General features: G+C 48.4%; 2 non-coding genes and 1 pseudogene across 2 annotated transcripts; all 3 read left to right on the forward strand.

Moving 5' to 3' along the window:
* The first annotated feature begins 8,558 nt into the window (after nucleotides 1-8,558).
* LOC149139912 (18S ribosomal RNA) lies at nucleotides 8,559-10,351 on the forward strand. Its single transcript, XR_016265365.1, has one exon. It is a non-coding gene; the product is annotated as an 18S ribosomal RNA (ribosomal RNA).
* A 2,570-nt stretch (nucleotides 10,352-12,921) lies between these two features.
* LOC149139913 (5.8S ribosomal RNA) lies at nucleotides 12,922-13,075 on the forward strand. Its single transcript, XR_016265340.1, has one exon. It is a non-coding gene; the product is annotated as a 5.8S ribosomal RNA (ribosomal RNA).
* Nucleotides 13,076-13,322: 247 nt separating this feature from the next.
* LOC149139914 (25S ribosomal RNA) lies at nucleotides 13,323-15,658 on the forward strand (annotated as a pseudogene).
* The last annotated feature ends 4,396 nt before the right edge of the window (nucleotides 15,659-20,054 follow it).

Genomic DNA, 20,054 nt, shown 5'->3' on the forward strand with positions numbered 1-20,054 from the left:
GTTACAGTAGTTCTAGTTCTAGCATAGTGATAGAGAGTTTGAAGCTGCAAGAGCCTTCTTTGCACCCATAAGGCCAAATCTAAGTAAGGATATTCTTGTCACCCAAAGAGAGAGAGGCTTGTTCCTTATCCCAACAAGCTTTGCAAGACTTGTGTAGCTGACTACCCAGCCAAAGGAGGATTTGACGTCAAAACAATGGTTGTATTCTTCTTTGTTATTTATTAATAATAGATGACTATCATTATGGTTCCACTCTCATTGTCTTATGTTGATGTTGAGTTATATCTTTTCTGACTGATATATAATTGCATCTACTAGATTTTATGCTTGTTTTCGTGTTGTTCTTTGCATGTGCAGGTGTCCAATCACAGAGATCGTGGGGATCGTGATCGGCCAAGGCAAAGGAACGAGGGCGACATCTCTTCTACAAACACTAGCGTTGGAATCCAAGTAGGTTCTCATCATCCACTTTTTATTTTTAATTAGGGACTTGCGTGATAGCATTGTGTGATTGTTGCTAGACCCGGTCTAGGCTAGTAGGGATCGTCTCTGTCCGCAGAGAGGATTTACCTCCACAACACCTGGCTCTCCCTTGTCACTTCGTTTCGGTCATTCGGGCGCCCATGCAAAATCGTTCGGGCGGGTCGTTTGAGGGCGCCCGTGTGAGCTCGTTCGGGCGGGTCGTTCGGGCAAGGGCATGCCCGGGCGAACGAGCCCGTATCAAAAATGCTAAGTTGTGACCCGAGGTTGGCTTTGTGCACGTTCGTGAAGCTCGTTTTCCCAGCTCTCCCTTGTCACGTCGTTTTGGTCGTTCGGGCGGGTCATTTGAGGGTGCCCGTGTGAACTTGTTTGGGCGGGTCGTTCGGGCAAGGGCGCGCCTGGGCAAATGAACCCGTATCAAAAATGCTAAGTTGTGACCCGAAGTTGGCTTTGTGCACGTTCGTGCAGCTTGTTTTCCCGGCTCTCCCTTGTCGCTTCGTTTCGATCGTTCAGGCGCCCATGCAAAATCGTTCGGGCAGGTCGTTTGAGGGCGCCCGTCTGAACTCATTCGGGCGAGTCGTTCAGGGAGGGTGCGCCTGGGCAAATGAGCCCATATTGAAAATGCTAAGTTGTGACCCGAGGTTGGCTTTGTGTACGTTCGTGCAGCTCGTTTTCCCGACTCTCCCTTGTCATGTCGTTTCGGTCGTTCAGGCGGGTCGTTTGAGGGCGCTCATGTGAACTTGTTTGGGCGGGTCATTCGGGCGAGGGCGCGCACGGGAAAATGAGCCCATATAAAAAATGCTAAGTTGTGACCCGAAGTTGGCTTTGTGCACATTTGTGCAGCTCGTTTCCCTGGATCTCCCTTGTCGCTTCGTTTCGTTCGTTCGGGCGCCCATGCAAGATCGTTCGAGCGGGTCATCTGAGGGCACTTGTGAACTCGTTCGGGCAGGTCCTTCGGGCGAGGGCGCGCCCGGGTGAATGAGCCCGTATCAAAAATGCTAAGTTGTGACCCGAGGTTGGCTTTGTGCACGTTCGTGCAGCTCGTTTGCCCATCTCTCCCTTGTCGCTTCGTTTCGGTCGTTTGGGTGGGTCATTTGAGGGCGTCCGTGTGAACTCATTCGCTCAGGTCATTCAGGCGAGGGCGCGCCCGGGCGAACAAACCCGTATCAAAAAATTCTAAGTTGTGACCCGAGGTTGGTTTTGTGCTTTTTCGTGCAACTCGTTTGCTCGGCTCTTCCTTGTCGCTTCGTTTCGGTTGTGCGGGCACCCATGCAAATTCGTTCGGGCGAGGGCGCGCATGGGCCGACGAGCCCATATCAAAAATGCTAAGTTGTGACCCGAGGTTGGCTTTGTTCATTTTCGTGTTGCTCGTTTGCCCGGCTCTTCCTTGTCGCTTCGTTTCGATTGTGTAGGGGCCCATGCAAATTCCAGATGATCTGAGCGACAAGTTTTGTTTCCATGTGAAAGGTGGGTTGGTAATTGAGTTGTGTTTTCGCGTTTGCCTAAACGATGGCCTTGGGTCGTTTATAGGGTTGCCAATTTTCATCTTCTCTCCATCCCCACTCGGTAGTGCATGAGCAGTAATGTTGGCCATGCTCGTCTTGGGAGGCATATGTGAACAATTCCCCTTCTGCTTTCCAAGTTCTTGGAGCTGTATGAGTTGTTGTGGTGTGGCTCCCTTGCTCGTCCTGGTCCCCCTTGTGCCCCTCTAGATGACACCAACGACAATTTTTGTTTCCGTGTGAAAGGTGGGTTGATAATTGAGTTGTGTTTTGGCGTTTGCCTGAATGATGGCCTTGGGTCATTTGTGGAGTGGCTGATTTTCATCTTCTCTCCATCCCCACTCGATAGCGCATGAGCGGTAATGTTGGCCATGCTCGTCTTGGGAGGCATATGTGAACAATTCCCCTTCTGCTTTCCACGTTCTTGGAGCTATATGGGCTGTTGTGGTGTGGCTCCCTTGTTCGTCCTGGTCCTCCTCGCGCCCCTCTAGATGATACCAGCGACAGGTTTTGTTTCCGTGTGAAAGGTGGGTTGGTAATTGAGATGTGTTTTCGTGTTTGCCTGAATGATGGCCCTTGGTCATTTGCAGGGTGGCCGATTTTCATCTTCTCTCCATCCCCACTCGGTAGTGCATGAGCGGTAATGTTGGCCATGCTTGTCTTGGGAGGCATATGTGAACAATTCCCCTTCTGCTTTCCAAGTTCTTGGAGCTGTATGGGCTGTTGTGGTGTGGATCCCTTGCTCGTCCTGGTCCCCCTTGCGCCCCTCCAGATGATACCAGCGATAGGTTTTCTTTCCGTGTGAAAGGTGGGTTGGTAATCGAGTTGTTTTTTTTCGTGTGCCTGAACGATGGCCTTGGGTCATTTGTAGGGCTGCCGATGTGCCCCTCCAGATGATACTAGTGACAGGTTTTCTTTCCGTGTGAAAGGTGGGTTGGTAATCGAGTTTGTTTTTGCGTGCACCTGAAGGACGGCCTTGGGTCATTTGTAGGGTTGCCGATTTTCGTCTTCTCTCCATCCCCACTCGGTAGCGCATGAGCGGGAATGTTGGCCACGCTCATCTTGGGAGGCATATGTGAAAAATTCCCCTTCTGCTCTCCAAGTTCTTGGAGCTGTATGGGTTGTTGTGGTGTGGCTCCCTGGCTCGTCCTGGTCCCGGCATGCCCCTCCAGATGATACCAGCGACAGGTTTTCTTTCCGTGTGAAAGGTGTGTTGGTAATCGAGTTGTGTTTTTGGGTTTTCCTGAACTATGGCCTTGGGTCATTTGTAGAGCCGCCAATTTTCATCTTCTCTCCATCCCCACTCGGTAGCGCAAGAGCGGTAATGTTGGCCATGCTCGTCCTGGGAGGCATACGTGAAAAATTCCCCTTCCGCTCTCCAAGTTGTTGGAGATGTATGGGCTGTTGTGGTGTGGCTCCCTAGCTCGTCCTGGTCCCCGAGTGCCCCTCCAGATGATACCAGCGACAGGTTTTCTTTCCATGTGAAAGGTGGGTTGGTAATCGAGTTGTGTTTTTGGGTTTGCCTGAACGATGACCTTGGGTCGTTTGTAGGGCAGTCGATTTTCATCTTCTCTCCATCCCCACTCGGTAGCGCATGAGCGGTAATGTTGGCCATGCTCGTCTTGGGAGGCATATGTGAACAATTCCCCTTCCGCTCTCCAAGTTCTCGGAGCTGTATGGGCTATTGTCGTGTGGCTCCTTGGCTCGTCCTAGTCCCCGCATGCCCCTCCAGATGATACCAGCGACAGGTTTTCTTTCCGTGTGAAAGGTGGGTTGGTAATTAAGTTGTGTTTTTGGGTTTGCCTGAACGATGGCCTTGGGTCATTTGTAGGGTGGCCGATTTTCATCTTCTCTCCATCCCCACTTGGTAGCGCATGAGCGGTAATGTTGGCCAGGCTCGGCCTGGGAGGCATATGTGAATAATTCCCCTTCCGCTCTCCAAGTTCTTGGAGCTGTATGCGCTGTTGTGGTGTGGCTCCTTGGCTTGTCCTGGTCCCCGAGTGCCCCTCTAGATGATACCAGCGACAGGTTTTCTTTCCGTGTGAAACGTGGATTGGTAATCAAGTTGTGTTTTCATGTTTGCCTGAACAATGGCCTTGGGTCGTTTGTAGGGCGGCCGATTTTATCTTCTCTCCGTCCCCACTCGATAGCGCATGAGAGGTAATGTTGGCCATGCTCCTCTTAGGAGGCATACGTGAACAATTCCCCTTCCACTCTCCAAGCTGTTGGAGTTTTATGGGCTGTTGTGGTGTGGCTCCCTCGCTCGTCCTGGTCACCGAGTGCCCCTCCAAATGATACCAACGATAGGTTTTCTTTCCGTGTGAAAGGTGGGTTGGTAATCGAGTTGTGTTTTCGTGTTTTCCTGAACGATGGCCTTGGGTTGTTTGTGGGGTGGCCGATTTTCATCTTCTCTCCATCCCCACTCGGTAGCGCATGAGCGGTAATGTTGCCCATGCTCATCCCGGGAGGCATATGTGGACAATTGCTCTCTAAGTTCTTTGAGTTGTAGGGGTTGTTGTAGTTTGGCTCCCTGGTTTGTCTTCGTCCCCTTGTGCCCCTCTAGATGATACCAGCGACAGGTTTTCTTTCCGTGTGAAAGGTGGGTTGGTAATCAAGTTGTGTTTTCAGGTTTGCCTGAACGATGGCCTTGGGTCGTTTGTAGGGTGTCCGATTTTCATCATCTCTCCATCCCCACTCGGTAGCGCATGAGCAGTAATGTTGGCCATGCTCGTCCCAGGAGGCATACGTGAACAATTCCCCTTCTTCTCTCTAAGTTCTTGGCACTGTATGGGTTGTTGTGGTGTGGCTCCTTAGCTTGTCCTGCTCCCCCTCGTGCCCCTCCAGAAGATATCGGTGACAATTTTTCTTTCTGTGTGAAAGGTCGGTTTGCCCGAACGATGGCCTTGGGTCATTTGTAGGGTGGTCAATTTTCGTCTTCTCTCCATCCCCGCTCGGTAGCACATGAGAGGTAATGTGGGCCATGCTCATCCCCATCCCTCTTTCCCATCCCAACGATAAAAATGTCGCAAGTTTTCTTGGTGCTCCTTTGAGCCTTCGTTGTTGCGGTCCCAGATGGAAGCCCCAAAACTCCATCATTGGCTATGTCGCTATCATGCCCCTCGGTTGTTGCAAATAGAGAATTTTGATTGGGTTGGGCAGCCATTTGTGGCTCCATTGCAATTGACTCCTTGTTATATTGTTCACCTCCTCCCTATTTGGTGTGGAGGGTTTTTCTTTTCGTGTGAAAGGTGGGTTGGTAATTGAGTTGGTTTTTCGGGTTTGCCTCAAGAATGGCCTTGGGTCATTTGTAGGGTGTTCGATTTTCATCTTCTCCCGATACCCACTCGGTAGCACATGAGCGGTAATGTTGGCCATGCTTGTCCCGGGAGGCATATGTGAACAATTCCCCTTCAACTCCAAGTTTTGGGAGTTGTATGGGTTGTTGTGGTGTGGCTCCTTGTGATGGCTAGCCTCTTCATTGTTCGGTTGTTTGTGGTGCCAGTATCTTGTGCTTGTACTCTTTCCATTTTGGAATTGTTGGTTGAGATGCATACATTTAAGAGGGAAGTGGAAGGGTTTTGGTTATAAACCACCTACCCTCCCTCTTGCGTGCTTTTTCCGTCGGGCGATGTGAGGCGCTGTTCTCCTTATTGTAAAGTCAAGGGTTGGCATTCCTTTCAAAGTCCAAATCATTCGTGGTTGCATTGGATTTGAGGTTTTTATAGATGTGTTGGCCCATATGTTTGATCGAGGGGTTGGATTTTCCCTTGCATCTTGCGTGCGTGGTAGGCTTTTGCAGCTAGAAATGTTAAGTTAGAACGTTTATGGGAATTTGTTGTTTGAATTGTGTATGCGCTCTTGGTCCAATGGGGAGGAGGCTTGCTATGTTGATGGTGGGGGCTATCTGGAAGAATGATTTCGAGGTGGAACGCTTCGACCTCCCTCCTTTGCGTGGAGGTGGCCGTAGCGGAAAAGTATTCATCGTCTAGTCGGTAAAGCTGTGGGAAATCTCCTAGGTTGCCTGTGCATAGGGTGTGGGGGGTGCGGGGCTGCCCGATCCCTCCTCCTGTTTGGATATGTTCTTGTATTGTGGAGCGAGCCTCTTGATTTGCATTTATTTCCTTCCTTTGCCTTTGCATCGTGATTTCTGCAGGCGGTCAAGTGATCGAGGTCCACCATTTCTGCTGTCGCGGGTGGACTCCTAGGTGGCCTCGGTGCGTGGCATGGAGGGTCGGAGGGGAAAATTTCTAAGAGAGGTTATGGGCTCGGTTGGTCTTGTTGTTTTGTTTCCTTCCATTTACTTTGCATTGAGGCTGCCGCAGGCGATCATGCGATCGAGGTCCATCGTTGTTGCTGTCCGGGTGGACTCCTAGGTCGCCTCTCTGCGGGGAGGGGAGGTTGGGGGCACTTGTTGTTTCAATTGTGTATGTGCTCATGGTCCAACGGGGAGGAGGTTTGCTACATCGATGGTGGGGGCTATTTGCAAGAAGGATTTCGAGGTGGAATGCTTCGACCTCCCTCCTTTGCGTGGAGGTGGCCGTAGGGGAAAATTATTCATCGTTCGGTTGGTAAAGCTGTGGGAAATCTCCTAGGTTGCCTGTACATAGGGTGCGTGGGGTGCGGAGTTGCCTGATCCCTCCTGCTGTTCGGATATGTGTTCTTGTATTGTGTAGCGACCCTCTTGATTTGCATTTACTTCCTTTGCCTTCGCATCGTGGTTGCCACAGGCAGTCAAGTGATCGAGGTCCACCGTTTCTACTGGCGCGGGTGGACTCCTAAGTGGCCTCGATGCGTGGCGTGGAGGTCGGGGGGCATTTCTAAGAAAGGTTGTGGGCTCAGTTGTTCTTGTGTTTTTTTTCCTTCTGTTTCCTTTGCATTGAGGCTGCCGCAAGCGATCATGCGATCAAGGTCCATCGTTGTTGTTGTCCGTGTGGACTCCTAGGTGGCCCCTATGCGGGGAGGGGAGGGGTGGGTTGGGGGCATTTCTAAGGAGGTTGCGGGCTCGGTTTGTCTTGTATGATTTCCTTCCCTTGCCTTTGTGTCTAGGCTGTCGCAGGCGATCATGCGATAGAGTCCACTGTTGCTTCTGTCCGGGTGGACTCCTAGGTGGCATCGATGCGGGGCAGGGAGGTTTGTATGGCTCTCTATGATATGATTTGTGCAGTCGGTCGTCCTCTTTTTATTTCCTTCCTTTTCCTTCACATTGAGGCTGTCGCGGGAGGTTGGGGGGCACTTTTTGTTTCAATTGTGTATGTGCTCGTGGTCCAATGGGGAGGAGGCTTGCTACTATAGTCATTGATGGTGGGGGCTATCTGGAAGAAGGATTTTGAGGTGGAACGCTTCGACCTCCCTCCTTTGCGTGGAGGTGGCTGTAGGGGAAAATTATTCATCGTCCGGTCGGTAAAGTTGTGGGAAATCTCCTAGGTTTCCTGTACGTAGGGTGTGTGGGGTGCGGAGCTACCCGATCCCTCCTCCTCCTGTTCGGATATGTGTTCTTGTATTGTGTAGCGACCCTCTCGATTTGCATTTACTTCCATCCTTTGCCTTCGCATCGTGGTTGCCACAGGCGGTCAAGTGATCGAGGTCCACCATTGTTGTTGTCGCGGGTGGACTCCTAGGTGGCCTCGGTGTGTGGCGTGGAGGGTTGGCGGGCATTTCTGAGAGAGGTTATGGGCTTGGTTGGTCTTGTTTTATTTCCTTCTGTTTCCTCTCTGCATTGAGGCTACCGCAGGCGATCATGCGATCGAGGTCCATCGTTGCTGCTATCCGGGTGGACTCCTAGGTGGCCCCTACGCGAGGAGGGGAGGGGTGGGTTGGGGGGCATTTCTAAGGGAGGTTGCGAGCTCAGTTTGTCTTGTATGATTTCCTTCCCTTGCCTTTGTGTCTAGGCTGTCGCAGGCGATCATCCGATCGAGGTCCACTGTTGCTGTTGTCCGGGTGGACTCCTAGGTGGCATCGGTGTGGGGCGGGGAGGTTTGTATGGCCTCTCTATGATATGATTTGTGCGGTCGGTCGTCCTCTTTTTATTTCCTTCCTTTTCCTTCACATTGAGGCTGTCGCAGGTAGTCGGGAGATCGAGGTCCATCGTTGCTGCTGTCCGGGTCGATTCCTAGGTGGCCTCGGTACGGGGGGGGGGGAGGTTGTGGCTCATTGTAGTATAGAGGTTGCATCGTTGGTCGTTCTCCATTTGTTTCCTTTTCATTGAGGCTGCCGCAGGCGATCAGGTGATCGAGGTCCATCGTTGCTCCTGTCTGGGTGGACTCCTAGGTGCCCTCGGTGCGGGGCGTAGAGGCATTTGGAGGCATTTCTAAGGGAGTCGGTGAGAGATCGCTCATTTTCTTGTTGGGTGGGCCGTGGCTGCAAACTCCGGAGTGGCCTTGGTGCGTTGTGGCTCGGCAGGTCTACCCATTTTTTCGCCATGTCCTTGGCATGTTGTGTCTGCTTCCTTCTTGGGATGCAAGAGGTGCAAGGCATAAAAGTTTTACATGATATTTTGACGTCTCTTTGACTTGATGGGTGTTCGGGCTGTCTCTCGGTAAGAGAGTGCCCGGAATGCCATTTGAAGTGGGATGGTGCTACCTGGTTGATCTTGCCAGTAGTCATATGCTTGTCTCAAAGATTAAGCCATGCATGTCTAAGTATGAACTAATTCAGACTGTGAAACTGCGGATGGCTCATTAAATCAGTTATAGTTCTTTTGATGGTACCATACTACTCGGATAACCATAGTAATTCTAGAGCTAATACGTGCACCAAGTCCCAACTCTTTGGAAGGGATGCATTTTTTAGATAAAAGGCCGATGTGGGCTTGCCCGCTTCTCCGGTGAATCATGATAACTCGATGGATCGCACAGCCCTTGTGCTGGCGATGCTTCATTCAAATTTCTACCCTATCAACTTTCGATGGTAGGATAGAGGCCTACCATGGTGGTGACAAGTGACGGAGAATTAGGGTTCGATTCCGGAGAGGGAGCCTGAGAAACGGCTACCACATCCAAGGAAGGCAGCAGGCGTGCAAATTACCCAATCCTGACATGGGGAGGTAGTGACAATAAATAACAATACTGAGCTCATCGAGTCTGGTAATTGGAATGAGTACAATCTAAATCCCTTAACGAGGATCCATTGGAAGGCAAGTCTGGTGCCAGCAGCGGCGGTAATTCCAGCTCCAATAGCGTATATTTAAGTTGTTGCAGTTAAAAAGCTCGTAGTTGGATCTTGGGTCGTAAGGGTCGGTCCGCCTACTCGATGTGCACCTGCCCTTCCATCCCTTTTGTCGGCGGCGTGCTCCTGGCCTTAATTGGCTGGGTTACGGTTCCGACGCTGTTACTTTGAAAAAATTAGAGTGCTCAAAGCAAGCTTATGCTGTAAATACATTAGCATGGAATAACGTGATAGGAGTTTGGTCCTATTGTGTTAGCCTTCGGGACCGGAGTAATGATTAATAGGGACGGTCAGGGGCATTCGTATTTCATTGTCAGAGGTGAAATTCTTGGATTTATGAAAGATGGACCACTGCGAAAGCATTTGCCAAGGATGTTTTCATTAATCAAGAATGAAAGTTGGGGGCTCGAAGACGATCAGATACCGTCCTAGTCTCAACCATAAATGATGCCGACCAGGGATCGACGGATGTTGCTCTAAGGACTCCGCCAGCACCTTCTGAGAAATCAGAGTGTTTGGGTTCCGGGGGAGTATGGTCACAAGGCTGAAACTTAAAGGAATTGACGGAAGGGCACCACCAGGAGTGGAGCCTGTGGCTTAATTTGACTCAAGATGGGGAAACTTACCAGGTCCAGACATAGTAAGGATTGATAGATTGAGAGCTCTTTCTTGATTCTATGGGTGGTGGTGCATGGCCGTTCTTAGTTGGTGGAGCGATTTGTCTGGTTAACGAGGCCTGCTAACTAGCTATGTGGAGGTTCCCCTTCGCGGCCATCTTCTTATAGGGACTATGGCCGTTTAGGCCATGGAATTTTGAGGCAATAACAGGTCTGTGATGCCCTTAGATGTTCTGGGCTGCAAGCGCGCTACACTGATGTAGCCAACGAGTTTTTATTCCTGGTTCAAGAGGATCTGGAAATCTTCTCAAATCGCATCGTGATGGGGATAGACCATTGAAATTATTGGTCTTCAACGAGGAATTCCTAGTAAGCGCGTGTCATCAACTCGTGTTGACTATGTCCCTGCCCTTTGTACACACCGCCCGTCGCTCCTACCGATTGAATGATCCGGTGAAGTGTTCGGATTGCATTGACGATGGTGGTTCGCCGCCGTCGACGTCATGAGAAGTTCATTGAACCTTATCATTTAGAGGAAGGAGAATTCGTAACAAGGTTACCGTAGGTGAACCTGCGGTAGGATCATTGATAGCAGGGGTTTTCTTTTTTGGTTCGGGTTGATTGGGTTTCGATTGCAATGTGGGACTTTGTGGTGCGTCTCTAGGGGAGCGGGTTTGTTGTTTGGCGGGAACATTGTTGGTTTCTTGTCCCGAGGTAACTATGCTTGTTTTTTCGTGTGTGCTTGTGGGCCATGCTTGTGCTTGTCCTTCCCATCCTTTGTTTTTCTTCCCCCCAATGTGTTTCTGGAGAGTTGAGGTGCTCGGTAAATAAGATGGATAAATTCAGACTCATTCGTAGCGGCGGTGCTCGGTCTTTTGTTTGTTGGAAGGCATGGGCCAAGGGTGCGGGCTTCCGTAGTTGGTTCTCTCGAAAAGGTGGCGGCGGTTGATGTGTTGCTTGGGTGAGATTTTTCATTGGTGGTTGGGTCGAGGGAGTGGTTGCGCTCGCGCCTGGTAGCTCAAACCTTCCGTGAGGCGAGATTATTGGGGTGCAGTCAAGTATGGGATGGATGAAGAGCAGTTCAACCTGTTGGGCTGGCCACCCTAGTCCCTCCCGACCGTTCCTCGACATGCCCTCGCGGAAGGGTTGGGTGTCGAGGTAATGAAAAACCCATCCCTCAGTCTGAGCTCCATCAAGATCGCAATTTTCCCCGCCGACAGGCATGAGGGTGGCAATCTTATCTCGTGCCTTTGACGTCGAGGGAATTCCTCATCCTCTCGTGACCCACTCCCCTTCTGAGGGAAAAATAAGTAGCGGGTCGTGTCTTTGTTCCTCCCTTTGGATTGTAGGTTTTTTGTGGGACTTGCGTCATTTCTTTTTTTCGTGGTGTGTTCTTTGTGAACGTCCCTCTCTCTAGTGGCCTTGCACCATCGACATATTTGTGGCCCGCGGCTTTCTCCAGCATTGAGCGTCGGCCCGTGACAACTCCTCTTTGGAGTTTGATTATTTGACCCCCGTTGACTCTTTCGCTGGAAAGGTTGTTGGGTGTTTTGTACAGGGAGGGGTGCAAGAGCGGGGTGGGTTTGTGTTATTGGCAGCAGTCTATTTGTCGTTTGATGCCTTGTGCCACTGGTTTGGGGGGCTGTGTGCCTCTCAGTGACGTGCTCCAGACACTGGTCTCATCGTGGCCCTTGTCTTTTCTATTGGTCAGTTTTAGGTTGTGATTTATTTGCTTGGTTGTTTGCTATGTTGTAAAGATGGAAAGGGTGTTGTGTTGAATGCATGTGGGAGGGTGTGAAGAGGTGGGACGCTTTTTTGATTGGGTGCCTTGTTTGATTTCTTTTTGGTTAGTGGACATCTACTCGACGTGCTGTTGAGCTTCTCCCTTTTCTTGGGATCTTTGTTTCTTTGGTGTTGTTTTCTTCCCTTCTTCCTTTTTCCCCTAGCTTTACGGAGGAGAGGTGGGATTGTTGTGTATTGGTGTTCGGGAAGGACGAAAAGCAGTGCGAGTTCCCAGGGTGTCCACCCTAGTCCTTCTTGATCGTCGTCCTGTGCAGTTCCCCCCTTTTTCTGAAGGCGTGGGTTTTGGGAAGCTTGTTCTCTGTTTGAGCCGGTAGCCACATTTGATATCTCTTGCTTTCCTGTTGTTTTGTTCTCTGTTTGAGAAAAGGTGGGATTGTTGTGGATTGGTGTTCAGGAAGGACGAAAAGCAGTGCGAGTTCCGAGGGTGGCCACCCTAGTCCTTCTCGATCATCTCCCCTGCAGTTCCCCCCTTTTTGCAAAGGCACGGGGGTGGGGAAGCTTGTTCTCTGTTTCAGCCTCCCCCTGTGAGCCGGTGGACGCGTTCGATATCTCTCTTTCTTTCATGTTGTTTTCTTCCCTTCTTCCTTTCGGCCCCTAGCTTTACAGAGAGAAGGTGGGATTGTTGTGGATTGGTGTTCGGGAAGGACGAAAAGTAGTGTGAGTTCCCAGGGTGGCCACCCTAGTCCTTCTCGATCACCATCCCCTGCAGTTCCCCCCTTTTTGTGAAGGCACGGGGTTGGGGAAGCTTGTTCTCTATTTGAAGCCTCCCCTTGTGAGCCGGTAGCCACGGTTGATATATCCATTTCCCTCTTGTTGTTTTCTTCCCTTCTTCCTCATGGCCCCTAGCGTTACAGAGAAAAGGTGGGATTGTTTTGGATTGGTGTTTCGGAAGGACGAAACGCAGTGCGAGCTCCCATGATGGCTACCCTAGGCCTTCTTGATTGTCATCCCCTTCAGTTCCCCCCTTTTGCCGAAGGCAAGGAGCTTTGGGAGGCTTGTGCCTTGTTTGTGCTTTGTTTTCTACCCTTTTCTTCCTTTCAGTCCCTAACTCTACGGAGAAAAGGGGGAATCTTTGTGGGCTGGTGTCGGGGAAGGGCTAAAACCAGTGCGAGCTCCCGGGGTGGCCACCCTAGTCCTTCTCGATCGTTGTTCCACGCATTTCCCCCATTTTTACGAGGGCATGGGGCTGGGGGAGATTATCCTCTATTCGAGCATCCCCCTGTGAGGGGGTTAGACACCTTTGTTTGTCTTTCTCTCGTGCATTTTTCCTCCTTTTTCCCCTTGGCCTTACATTTGTTGTGGGGGGTGCCCCTATTCAGTTTTGTGGTTGATTTTTTGGTAATACACGTGGAAACGACTCTCGGCAATGGATATCTCGGCTCTTGTTATGATGAAGAATGAAGCGAAATGCGATACTTAGTGTGAATTGCAGAATCCCGTGAATCATCGAGTTTTTGAACGCAAGTTGCGCCCGAGGCCTCAGTCGAGGGCACGTCTGTCTAGGTGTCACATCCCATTCAAACATGCTCCCTACAATATGCTAGGGAGAAGCGGAGCTGGTCGTTCGTGCCCCGTGTAGTGCAGTCGGCTGAAATACCTCAAGCGATGTTTCGTGGCGTGCGTTGGCGAGCGGTGATCTTGTCCCCTTGGATGGGCAGTCAGCGTTAGCCGATGCGGGCTTTGTGTGGCATCGCTCAAACTTGCTTTGCTCTCTCTTGTCCTCCCATAGGGTAGGGTGGATTTAGCTCCAACTTTGCGACCCTAGCTCAAGCGAGAACACCTACTGAGTTTAAGCATGTAATTAAGCAGAGGAAAAGAAACTTACAAGGATTCTCCTAGTAGCGGCAAGCGAACCGGGAAGAGCCCAGCATGAAAATCGGGCGGCGGCGCTACCTGAATTGTAATCTTTAGAAGCGTCCTCAGTGGCAGACCTGGGCCAAGTCCCTTGGAAGGGGGCGCCTGAGAGGGTGACAGCCCCATCGGCCCGGGACCCTGCCGCATCACGAGGCGTTGTCGGCGAGTCGGATTGTTTCGGAATGCAACCCTAATTGGGTGGTAAATTCCGTCCAAGGCTAAATACAAGCGAGAGACCGATAGCAAACAAGTACCGTGAGGGAAAGATGAAAAGGAATTTGAAAAGAGAGTTAAGAGTGCTTGAAATTGTCGGGATGGAAGTGGATGGAGGCTATTGATGCATCTCGGTTGGATGTGGAACGACTCAGGCTGGTCTGCCGCTCGACTTAAGGTGAAAACCAACATGGGCTGTTGCATCGTCACAAGCGCGGGTGGAATACTACCTGTCAGTTTGCCGCTGCGGTGGTCAAGGAACGAAGTGTGCGCCCTTGTGGTGGGCCGTGTGCACCTGTGCACTCGTGGTGTTGGTTGGCGGGCTTTCCATTCAACCCATCTTGAAACACTGACCAAGGAGTCTAACATGTGTGCGAGTTGGCAGGTTTGAAGAACTGCGAGGCGCAAGGAAGCTGATAGGCGAGATCCCCTCTCTGGGGGGGTGCATCGTCGAACGACCTTGAGCTTATGCGAAGGGTTCGAGTGCGAGAACACCTGTTGGGACCCGAAAGATGGTGATCTATGCCTGAGCAGGGAGAAGCCAGATGAAACTCTGGTGGAGGCTCGTAGTGACACTGACGTGCAAATCATTCTTCTGAATTGGGTATAGGGGCGAAATAATAATCAAACCATCTAGTAGCTGGTTTCCCCAAAGTTTCCCTCAGGATAGCTGGAGCTCACGTGCGAGTTTTATCGGGTAAAGCAAATGATTAGAGGCATCAGGGGCATAACACCCTCGACCTATTCTAAAACTTTAAATAGGTAAGTGGGCCATTTTTGGTAAGCAGAACTGGCGATTCGGGATGAATCTAAAGTCGAGTTACGGTGCCGAATTGTGCGCTAACCTAGATCCCACAAAGGGTGTTGGTTGATTAAGACAGCGGGACGATGGTCATGGAAGTTGAAATCCGCTAAGGAGTGTGTAACAACTCACCTGTCGAATCAACTAGGCCCGAAAATGGATGGCGCTGAAGCACGCAACCTATACTCGACTGTCAGAGCAATTTCCTGGCTCCGATGAATAGGAGGACGTGGGGGTCGTTGAGAAACCTGGAGCGTGAGCTTGGGTGGATTGGCCCGCGGTGTAGATCTTGGTGGTAGTAGCAAATATTCAAATGAGAACTTTGAAGACTGAAGTGGGGAAAGGTTCCATGTGAATAGCACTTGGACATGGGTTAGTCGATCCTAAGAGATGTGGAAGCCTTGTATCAAGGGTGCACTCTGCACGAGCATCAAAAGGGAATCGGGTTAATATTCTCAAACCAGGACATGGTGGCGGGCGGTAATATTAGGAAATCCGGAGGCGTCGTCGGGGGCCCCGAGAAGAGTTATCTTTTCTTTTTAACATCTTGCCCACCCTGGAATCAGTTCACCCAGAGATAGGGTCCAACAGCTGGAAGAGCACCGCACGTCTTGCGGTGTCTAGTGCGCCCTTGACGGCCCTTGAAAATCTGGAGGACTGAGTACCATTCATGCCCGGTTGTACTCATAACCGCATCAGGTCTCCAAGGTGAACAACCTGTGGTCAATAGAACAATGTAAGTAAGGGAAGTCGGCAAAATAGATCCGTAACTTCGGGAAAAGGATTAGCTCTGAGGGCTGGGCCTAGGGGTCTACACCCTTAACTCATGGGCTGTCGACAGTTTGCCCAAGCTGCTCTCGCGACGAGGGCGGGCAGTCGCGTGCCGATTGGGCTATGGGTGTAGAATGCCCCCTGTCGGGGCTTTTCCCTAGGCGTCGAACAGTCGACTGAGAACTGGTATGGACAAGGGGAATCTGACTGTTTAATTAAAACAAAGCATTGCGATGGTCCCTATGAATGCTGACACAATGTGATTTCTGCCCAGTGCTCTGAATGTAAAAGTGAAGAAATTCAACCAAGCGCGGGTAAACGGCGGGAGTAACTATGACTCTCTTAAGGTAGCCAAATGTGTTAGGATATTCCGACACATAGGATATAGTTAAGTTCAACTTGGTCTAGTATAGAGTTAGGTTAGAGTTAGGTAAAGTGTGTTTCTTTACCGTTGTACATTTTGTAACTTACAATCCGACGGTCACGATATGTAGTGATCCGACGGTTCACTCTCACCTCGGTATTACCGACACTTGATCCATGGCTTGACACTCGATTGGTCCATGAGTTCTATTTAAAGCGCATGGAGGGTCATTGTTCGGGTAATCCGTGCATGAGAGAAGCTTATGTAAATTTTCATTCTTTGATTAATAAATTGCCTGTAGTACCCACGTTGGGACAGGCCGTGGACTGTTTCCCTCCTTGCACTCTGAGGGTTTTAACCACGTCAAAAATACTGGTGTATTGATTTGAGATCTGGTTGTGAGCGGTGTCCTTTTGGTATTCTTTCTGTGGAACTTACCCTGTAAATTCCTACATGGTATCAGAGCTATTTGAGGGCCGCGTCCGTTGGTGATCCAAATCTGAAGCCGATAGAACTGCATGCGGCTGTCGTTTCCTAGATCTGCTGTTTCTGACTGCTTTCGGGCTGAGAGGACTGCTCTGTTGCGTTCGGAGCATCTGTTCCAGTGAGGAACCCCTTTCGTTTCACGCGAAAAGGTTTCCGGTAGCCCTAGCTGCGTCATTTTTCAGATCGGGAGGTATACAGTGTTTCTTTTGAAGTTTACTTTTATTTTCTCTCTGCTTATTTCGGTCTCAGTTTATTTAGCCTTTTTTTTAACCGGATCTATACCTTTCATTTCTGCGTATGCTCTTTGCCCTGCGACTCTGTGCGATCTGGGCAAATCAGAAACAGAAAGGAAGGATTTTTCTCATGCGTATGCTCTTTTCCCTGCACCTTAGTGTGATCTCGGAAAATCAGAAACATTGAGAAAAATATTTAGTTTTTCGGCTAAAGCTAACTTTGAGATTTTTTTTTTAAATTTCTAGTTTTTTGGCTAAAGCTAACTTCGAGCCGCAAGGTTCGTTTTTCTTTGCATATTCGTGTTGGGTTTTGTGTTTTGTGTTTTGTAGGAAAAAAGAGCTTTCTCAAGGCAAGCACGCAAACCAAGGCCCCCCCCCCCTCTCTCTCTCTCTCTCTCTCTCTCAAATTTGTTGTATAGATCAATTGGTTCAAAGCTATTTTAAGAGAGTAGAGGTCTTGGGTTCAAGTCTCCATTTTGTGGGGGCGAATTTTTTCATTCCCGCACATTCGCGCACTTTGCCGGCAACGTCAACAATTTTTTTTCAAAAAGCCATAACTTCTTCATCCGGAAGCCTTTTTCAGAGCCGTTTTTTTTAAAACCGCCTATTTTTTCGAGATCTATCCATTGGAACACTTACTTTCAGCATCTTCAGCTTCAGTTTTTTTTAAATGGAAAGTCCATGCCAAGTCATTCTTGACAGCACTAACTACTTCCAATGGGTAGAATACATGGAAGATTTACTTAGAAGTAAAGGTCTCTTCAGAATAGCCACAAACCAAGAGAAGAAACCAAAAGATGAAGACAAGGCGGAAAAATGGGAAAATAGACAAGATCAAGCACGTGGTTTGATAGGGATGTCTATTTCTCCTGATCTTAGATTCCACATTGCAGGACTTGAGACTCCTCATGAAGCATTAGAAAAACTTGCTAAAGTTTTTGGGATTAAAAATGAAATTAGAGCCCATCAACTTGAAAATGAGCTGCTTACTTTGGATCCTAATAATTTTTCTTGCATTGAAGATTTCTTGTCCAAATTCAAGACCCTTAGATATCTCTTGGAAGGTGTTAAAGTTAAGAAAGAAGATGGTAACCTTATTTATTCCATCCTTACTAAGTTGGGACCAGCCTACTCTGTATTTGTTTCCACTTTCCATTCTACAAGGGAAGCTTTCATTTGTCAAGGAAAAGACTACAAGGCCCCTTCCTTTGACTCCTTTTGTGATTCCTTAATAAGAGAACAAGAAAAACTCTTACACCTTGGTCTTCTTAATCTTGGAAACTCTTCCACGAAAGCGTTAGCCGCCCAGCAGCAACCAAATTCAAAGAATCCTAAGAAGTCATATCCTCAAAAGAATGGCTCTAAACCATCTCAGCCTCAAAATGAAAGATCATTTCAGCAAAATGATAAGACCAATAAAAACAAATGGAAGAAGACTGATAGACATTGTAACTTTTGTAATCGAGATGGCCACTTAGAATCTAAATGCTTTAAGAAGATGGAAGCCTTGGAAGCCGCAATGAAGAAACATAACATCCATGTGGAGCCTACTTCAACTTCAACTTCCGGAATGGCACTTTTTGCATCTCATTTTCAATCATCTCAGTCTGGTTATGCATTAAATGTATCTTCTTCTTCTTCTCATTCTCATGAGTGGCTCATTGATTCTGGAGCCTCTTGTCACATGGCAAAAAACCAAGCCATGTTTTCTTCTTTAAATGATTGTAACACCAAAAATATATATATTGGTGATGATAGATCTCTTAATGTTGTAGGGACTGGAACTGTTCATCTAGACAATGGTCAGTTTAATGATGTATTATGTGTTCCAACCTTATCCTGCAACCTTCTATCTGTCTATCAGATAACTCACTCAGGTGAAGGTAAAATTGTTGAATTTTCACCTCATGATGTTGTAATCAAGGATCTAAAAGATCCTAAACAGATTCTAGCTACTGGTCTTGCTGATGATTCCAAAAGGTTGTATAAGTTTCACAACTTTGGGTCATCCAATCTTCCCTCAGTATTTGTTGCTCATAATGATGAAGTGAGCAAACTTTGGCATGAGCGATTTGGTCACTTAAACTATCGCTCCCTTCAGCATCTATGTAAAGAAAATATGGTGACAGGTCTTCCTATGGTATCTTGCAGAGATGGTGTTTGTTCCGGATGTGTACTCGGAAAACATCATCGGGACAGTTTTGACAAACGTGCCTCTTGGCACGCCTCAGCCCCTTTACAGCTTGTGCACAGTGATTTATGTGGTCCTCTTCCTGTTGCTTCATTCTCTGGCTGCAAGTACTTCTTAACTTTCATTGATGATTTCTCCAGACGCACTTGGGTATACTTCTTAAAACTCAAGAGCGAAGTATTTAACACTTTTTTGGCCTTCAAAGCCTTTGTTGAAAAACAATCTGGACATCAAATTCTTAAGCTAAGAACTGATAATGGTGGAGAATATGTTAAAAACACATTCATCAACTTTTGCACCGAAATTGGAATTCAAATGCAACATACTGTTCCATACACTCCACAACAAAATGGTGTAGCTGAAAGGAAAAATCGCACCTTAAAGGAAATGGCTAATTGTATGCTGCAATCTAAAGGACTCAGTCTTAGTTTTTGGGCCGAAGCAATTAATTGTGCAAATTATATAATCAATCGCACTCCTACTAAGGTTCTAGAGAATATCACTCCAGAAGAAGCTTGGAGTTCCATTAAACCAGATGTAAGTCATTTTCGTGTGTTTGGAAGTGAAGCATGGGCCCATATTCCAGATGAAAAGCATAAAGCTTTAGAACCTAAGAGTGAGAAATGTACTTTTGTTGGATATTCTGAAGATGTAAAAGGTTATAGACTTATTCCATTTAAGTCCAAAAATGTTATCATTAGAAGAGATGTAAAATTTGATGAAAATAAATCGGCCTGCGAGCCTAGTCTGGCGGATGTGCCACCTCTTCCTATCTCTTCTACTTTTGAAAACCTTTCTTCTTCAAATGATGAAAGCGAGGATGATAATCCTCCCCCACCTTCTCAGGATCCTCAACTTCCAAGATGGGTCCGTGCTACTCGGGATGCAGCAGGTGATCTTGCCGGTGATCCTACAGATCAGCGACGTACACGTTCTCAGTTTGAAAGAGCCTCTTCTTTACTGGCTCAAGCTCCAGTAAATCATGATCCTGACACTTTTGCAGAAGCTTCAGGCCATCCACATTGGGAAGCAGCTATGAATGAAGAATATCATTCATTAATGACAAATGATACATGGGATCTTGTTCCTCTACCAAAGGGACGCAAACTTGTTAGATGTAAATGGGTTTACAGAACCAAGTATGGACCGGATGGGAAAGTTGATAAACATAAAGCTCGTCTCGTTGCTAAGGGATTTTCACAGGTTGAAGGCATTGACTACACTGAAACCTTCTCCCCTATTGCCAAAATGAACTCTATCCGCCTTGTTCTTTCCCTTGCTGCCTCTTTAAAATGGGAAGTCCATCAGATGGATGTTAAATCTGCCTTCTTGCATGGGGACATGCAGGAAGAAATCTATATGGAACAACCCATTGGCTTCATACAAACAGACTCTAGCCTTGTTTGTCGACTTAAGAAATCCCTTTATGGCCTCAAGCAAGCTCCTCGGGCTTGGTATGCCAAAATGGATAACTTTCTTTTAGAATTTGGCTTTTCTAGGTGTCATTCTGACAATACTGTCTACACCAAGAAAGTGGGCAACTCTCTTATCATCCTTGTTCTTTATGTTGATGA

The sequence above is a fragment of the Pinus tabuliformis genome, chromosome X, assembly GCF_031772625.1.
Source record: "Pinus tabuliformis cultivar Carrire ecotype Pingquan chromosome X, CPIR1, whole genome shotgun sequence".
NCBI classification, from domain to species: Eukaryota; Viridiplantae; Streptophyta; class Pinopsida; order Pinales; family Pinaceae; genus Pinus; species Pinus tabuliformis.